Here is a 7208-nt window from a genome sequence, read left to right on the forward strand (position 1 = left end):
CACACACACACACACACACACACACACACACACACACACACACACAGTCACCACTAACAAGAATCTGTGGGACAAAAAAGCCACAACAGATTTAGACTCTCATGGACTTCAACGTTGACATTTCAAGAAATGAATATAAATTAACTTTAAACTCTATGAGGAGGAAAAGGTAGAATAATGAAAGTGAGCCAGCAACAAGTAAATAAGGGGGGGAAAAACCCACAAAGTACTATATGGATATGAAAAATAAGTAAAATGAAACAATACATTGTTTAACTGTAAACGTGATAAAATATAAATAAAAGGGCTTCCCTGGTGACGCAGTGGTTGAGAGTCTGCCTGCCGATGCAGGGGACACAGGTTCGTGCCCCGGTCCGGGAAGATCCCACATGCCGCGGAGCGGCTGGGCCCGTGAGCCATGGCCGCTGAGCCTGCGCGTCCGGAGCCTGTGCTCCGCAACGGGCGAGGCAGCAACAGTGAGAGGCCTGCGTACCGCAAAAAAAGAAAGAAAGAAAAAAAAAAAAATATATATATATATATAAAGGCCAAGGATGATAAGTTTAAAATTCAGGTTGTTATTACCTCTTGACTGGGAAGGGGGCTATCAGGGATTTGGAATCCTGAAAGAGGAAAGTGTTACATGGAGAGTGATAGGGTTCCTTGTAGTAAGTTGCTGTTCTTAAATTGTAGGTTCTCAGGTACTCTTTTATGCTTCAAAACGTATATGCATGCCACAAGTATTTGTATATATATCAAATATTTAAAAATAATAAATAAAACTCTTAAAAAGGAATATATTAATTATATAGGCTAATATAAAATTAAATACTGTTTTATAAACTAACTTTAAACTTTGTACTTTAGATTACACAGGAGCACAAGGTCTAAATGGGTATCTCCCGGGGAGCCATATATTCCTGAAGGTCCTGAAAATTTCTCTTTTTTCTTCTCCCACTCTTCCTCCTCCCTCTCCTCCTTCTCCTTGGTGGTTACCATGAGAAAAATTTAAATGTCTGCATTTACTTCAATTTTAAGTTTAAACAATGTAGTATATTCTGCATTATTTCAACAGTTACCTTAGAGCTAAATAGTTAATTACAACTATAATGGCACCATTACAGAATGAATTCAGTGAGTGGATTTATTTTATGATTTGTTAAGTCAATGAATCATTTTACTTTTTAATGGTTTCAGGTTAATGAGAAAGAATGGAGGCCGAGGAAAAAATAAATAAAATATTCTTGCTAAGCCAAGGTCAAGGGATCTCATGGTATAATCATTTTAGAGTAGTTTGAATAATAACACTAAAATTGATTCCAGAATGGAATCATCACATATCTAAAACTAGAATAAGTATGTGGAATTCAAAAAACCCATGTTGGTGTGGCAAAATTGTTCTTGTATTTTAAGAGGTGATTTAGTTTCAGCAAAACATTATCTGCCACATTACATCAATTTATTATCTAATTCCTCAATATTTAATGTACTTTAAATTTAGTAATTTTTTGGTTTTGTAGTTGTGTAAATAGTATAATAGTTTCTTACTAGTTTCGTGTTTGTGTATACTTAATTGACTTTATGATTAAATAATTTGTCATCACTGAAAGACTTTTTTTAAAATTAAACGTATGAGTAGTTTAACATGGTTGAGATCACCAGATTAAATCTGGAAAAGCTCTGTTAATTTTCAAGAGTGGTGTATTTCTGTTGACTTCTCATTTCAAAATCTGAGGGACTCATAATTAATAGAATAAAAATGCCCAGCTCAAATCCCCATTATAACATACTAAAAGGAAATTAAGCCAATACTATTAGGTAGCGGGCAAGAAGCAAAACATGTTTTATGCTCCTACATTGAACATCGTATAATGTCACTTGTTAAATTTTTTATAAGAAAATTTGGAAGATGTTATATGAACTTCTCATTAGAAAGGTATTATAACTAGTTCTGTAAAATATGACTAATATTTTATATTCTTGCACAGCATTCCAGCTCACTGCATTTAGCCTGTCACATTCAAGATATTCACGTTTATTTTGATGAATTGATGAATGAATGAACAAATGAACAAATAAGTGAACAAATCCTGCAGGAATCTATTTTATATCTTCAACATCATTCTCTTTCAACAGAAGATGTATTCCAGGATACTAAGTGTCAGAAACTGATTGTCTCTTTTGGTCTATGGCCTGATTCTTTCATGCTTCCTTTAATCTCTTCCTGTTTTCTTGCTCACATGCTTCTTATAAGTGCATCTAGATATAATTAAGTATCTTAGATGCTTTCTGAAGCCAGTGTCATTTCACTATTATATAATAAAGACTTTAAGTAGAGCAGCTTAAGTTTGACTCTAATGTGCAGTAGATATGACATTCCAAAGATGAATCACCATTTGAAGAATCTACAAAGAAAATTTAAAATAATTAAAATAAGTTGATCTTAGTGTTTTGAATCCTCTCACCTCAAGTATATAAGGGATGAAGAGAAAGAAAGGAGAGAGGGTTTGGGGGGAGAAGATATTGGGAGGAAAATATTTTTGAATAAACATGTGATGTGATATTCTCTACCTCCCCTCCTCCAGGTAGGATGTGATAATTCCTTCCCTCCCCTTCTCCCTCTCTCTGCTTAAACATTCATGTGGGGCGCAGGCTCTCACAGGGATCTATAGAAAGCTTGATACGTTACGCCTTCATTTGGGAGGCAGGGTGGACTAGGGTCTGACTCTCACCTTGGAACTCTTGCAAAAGAAAAAGGACTTAATAACTCTTCAGAGAGTGATGCTATTTTGGGGTCGACCTACATACACTCCCTGGATACGTCCTAACAATAGATGAATGCCTGTAGGGTTCTCTCCTAGCTGATGTGAACTGCGTAGAGAGCAAGCCATCCTGACTTCTGTCCAAGAGCGCCACCTGGAGTCACGGAGGGAATGAAGCAGCAAGAAGCTGAAGATGCGTATTCAGAGCTCAGGAAAGAGTGGCAAAGGGCCACCTAGAACAAAGTCAAGAGAAAGGCAGGGGGGAGAGAGGTGGCCTGCAGAGAATGTCAGAAGAACTCAGAAAAGAAACACTTGCAAAATATGTCAGGAAATTAGAGCTGAATGATGGTTAAAGTAAGATCTGTCCTTACCTTGAAAACAGCATCTAGAAAAGAGGGCAGGGAAGGAGTTGTTTGTGAGAGAAGTTTAGATGAATAAATAGAAAAGCCAACTATACCATTTTTAATCTTGAAGGCATCCAGCCTGAAAAAGGCTGGTGTTAATATAAAGTCCTAAAAGTACGCTATTAAATCAAAATTCCTCGTGGTGATGAATATCTTGGACTAAACATTCTAATTACTGAATTGTGTCTGTGAATAACAATTTAAAGTATCCCTAGAAGAAATTTTATCTAAGAGTGGGCAGGAGAACCCTGGTAATTACCACACTAGGTATATTTTAAAGGGGCAATGGGTGATCAAAGTAAATTTGCATTTTGGATACATCAGAAAGAGTTGTTCAACCTCCAGGTTACATAAGAAAATGTAAAACTTTTCTTAAAAAGCTAATTCAGTTCTCTAAACTGTCAAAATAAGGGGCTGTGTTCTTTGACAAGGTTGCATTTGGTTTTATTTCTATTTCCTCTATTTCTTTTGGATTTATTGCCCAAATCCTGTGTCTTGACCAAAGCTGAGAGTGAGGGCAAATATCACTATCACAAAAATTCTGTTTCTAAGAATAAATAGGAAATTTTAACAAACATTTGTTATTATCACAACTTAACTTTTAAACATTTTAACAGTTAAGTATTGAAAGCTTAATGTTATAGCAAAGAACAGCAACTTCCTCACTGTCACCTGCCAGATTCCTGTTGTAGACACTGCAATGCACTTTTGAAATATTAGACGCTCATTTTCAGCTAAGGTCAGGGAGAAGCAAGTTTTTTTTTTTCTTTCCTCCTTTATAGTGAGTGTCTGAGGTTGTCTTATCTTTTCTTTAACTTATGGATTTGGAGATATCTTCCATGGTGAGATGCAGTTTAATTTAAGCAATCTGACAAGTTAAAACTTTATACACTGCTTGCAGAAGAGGCCATCTGAATACGTTTCCAAACAGAGTTAAGGCTGTCACTTACAGTTGTTTGCTTTAAATTTCTTTTATATTTGCTCCACTTGCTGCTTTAAAAAATCATCTGAGGGGGCTTCCCTGGTGAGTGGTTGAGAGTCTGCCTGCCGATACAGGGGACAGGGGTTCGTGCCCCGGCCCAGGAAGATCCCACATGCCGCGGAGTGGCTGGGACCGCGAGCCATGGCCGCTGAGCCTGCGTGTCTGGAGCCTGTGCTCCGCAACGGGAGAGACCACAAGTGAGAGGCCCGCATACCGAAAAAAAAAAAAAAAATCACCTGAGTGCTCAGTCATAGGTGTATAAATTTGGCAATGGTGCCATTTGTTTATCAAGAAAACAAAATCATCTGGATTTTCATCTGTGTTTCTGCTTTCATTGCACACCCATTAAATTTAACATCTTTGCTACAAGAGATATAGATGAGATCTTTACAGTAGGTCTCATGAAAGAAGTGCACATATTTTGGAGATATATCAATATCATATTTCATCAGCAGCTACCAGCAGTTGAATGACTTCTTGTATAAGTGTGCATCAGTTGTTATTGAGCTCTGCTGTGTTAGTATTGCTGTTTGCAAAGTAACATATTTAAGATTTCTATTGCTCAAGCAGCCTTTTCACGCTGTAACAGCAGCTATTACATCTTGTTTGAACATTTTGTGTAAACATGACAAGATACTTACAAAATGTTTTCCATGTCATTAGGTTTACTTAGGGCTAAGGAATATGAGGAAGATAGATTGGTTACCAGCTGGCTTACAAACAGTATTTTTACTTTCTCTTTTGCTGTGATATAATTGTTTTATGAACACATAACTGCAGCATGTAAACAAAACAACATATATGCTTTTGATACTTGGATTTATCTTTATCATATTTATCTCATTGTGACAGGAAACTGATTTTCCATTCTATAAATTTTTTTTAATCATATTGCCATGTTGTTAGTTGAGTAACATCCTGAAATCTCTCATCAAGCAAATAAACAGAAACTCAAGTTAATCGTAAATTGATGACACTTTCTACATAAAAATTCATTCTACATTTCATAATATCTGATGTGTTATACATTTAAATAGCACAGTTTATTATATAAATAACGTTAGGTAAGAATTTTTGTGCTACTGCAGTAATTTGAAGAAAATATCGTGGTAGCACAGGGGAACCAGGAACAAAAAATGCACTGGTGATGGAAAACTTTTGAGGGAGGAGATATTTTAGTTTGGTCAAAAAGAATTAGTAAGAGTTGTACAGACTAAAAGCTATAAAATGACTTGGCTCTGCCCTTCCTCCCTCTTTCCCTCCTTTTTTTCCCTTCATTCTTTTTATAAACTGTACCATTGGTTTGGGTTTTCCAAAGTTTCCAGATGTCTATGAATAACTAGGGATTAGTCCTTCATGATAGGAGTATGTGTTATGAATGTCAGGCATAGTGTCTCAGAAAGAACATTGAGTATTCTCATTTCTTTTCGTGGACTGTTTGTAAAAGAATCGATTTAAAAAAAATTTACTATACATGGTTATTTATGTTTCACGATTAAAATGATCGTCTCTGGTGACTGTCAAATTGTGTCCAAATCCTGGTCTCACTACATATCAGTTACGTGATTTTATGCTATTTTCATTTTGTTAACAGTGGAAAATAATGGCATTTACTTGATAGAGTTATTGTGAAGCTAGCCCTTGTCCCTGCTGTCGTGAAGAAGCAGGAGGCCAAGAAGGTGGTAAATCCCCTGTTCGAGGAAAGGCCCAAGAATTTTGTCACTGGGCAGGACTTCCAACCCAAAAGGCACTTCACCTATTTGTGAAATGGCCAAGCTGCATTGAACTGCAGTGGCAAAGGGCTGTCCTCTATAAGCAGTTGAAAGTGCCTCCTGCAGTTAACCAGTTCACCCAGTTAACCAACCCTTGGACAGCCAAACAGCTACAGAGCTGCTAAAGCTGGCCCACAAGTACGTATCAGACAGAAAGCAAGAGATTGTTGACTCCACCTAAGAAAAAAGCTGCCAGTAAAGGGGATGTCCCCACGAAGAGGCCACCTGTTCTTCGAGCAGGGGTTAATGCTGCCCCCACCTTGGTGGAGAACAAGAAGGCTCAACTGGTAGTGACTGCACATGATTTGGGTCCCGTTGGGCTGGTTATCTTCTTCCCCGTCCTGTATCTTAAAGTGGGCGTTTCCTACTGCGTTATCAAGGGGAAGGCCAGGCTGGGGCATCTAGTCCACAGCAAGACCTATCACCATCACCTTCACACAAGTTAACTGAGAAGACAAAGGATCTCTGGCTAAGCAGGTGGAAGCTATCAGGACCAGTTACAGTGACAGATATGATAAGGTCCGCTGTCACTGGGGGAGGCCATGTCCTGGATCTGAAATTGGTGGCTCGCATTGCCAAGCTGGAAAAGGCAAAAGGCAAGGAACTGGCCACCAAACTGGGCTTAATGTATACTGTTGAGTTTTCTGTACATAAAATACAAATTCTCCTTCAGCCAGTATTGATTGAGGAAAAAAAGAAAAAAAAAAAAAAACTAGCATAGAGTATTTCCATTAACACATATGGCTTACACATGTTAAAATAATCCATTGATTTCTTTTATACATTTGTTTGTTTGTTTGTTTTTGGCTGCATTGGGTCTTTGTTGCTGCGCGCGCACTTTCTCTAGTTGCGGCGAGCAGGGGCTACTCTTTGTTGTGGTGTGTAGGCTTCTCATTGCGGTGACTTCTCTTGTTGCAGAGCACAGGTCTAGGTACATGGGCTTCAGTAGTTGTGGCTCATGGGCTCTAGAGCACAGGCTCAGTAGTTGTGGTGCACTGGCTTAGTTGTTCTGTGGCATGTGGGATCTTCCCAGACCAGGGCTTGAACCCATGTCCCCTGCATTGGCAGGCAGATTCTTAACCACTGTGCCACCAGGGAAGTCCCAAAAAATAATCAATTGATAGCTAACTTTGGTGTATATGCTATTTTTGATATTCACTTCCCGGGTTCTTCATTTTAGATCAAGAATTATACCCTTCTCCTTTTTATCTTTCTCACGTTCTTTTTTTTTTTTCAAGACTTTAAAAAATAAATAAATTTATTTATTTAGTTTAGTTTTGGCTGTGTTGGG

General features: G+C 37.8%; 1 pseudogene; it reads left to right on the top strand.

The window, feature by feature from the left end:
* Positions 1-6638, top strand: part of LOC113612661 (60S ribosomal protein L7a pseudogene) — a 24137-nt pseudogene extending 17499 nt beyond the window's left edge.
* The last annotated feature ends 570 nt before the right edge of the window (positions 6639-7208 follow it).

Source organism: Aethalodelphis obliquidens, unplaced genomic scaffold (genome assembly GCF_003676395.1).
Source record: "Aethalodelphis obliquidens isolate GAN/ISIS:26980383/991018 unplaced genomic scaffold, ASM367639v1 scaffold80, whole genome shotgun sequence".
In the NCBI taxonomy this organism is placed as follows: Eukaryota; Metazoa; Chordata; class Mammalia; order Artiodactyla; family Delphinidae; genus Aethalodelphis; species Aethalodelphis obliquidens.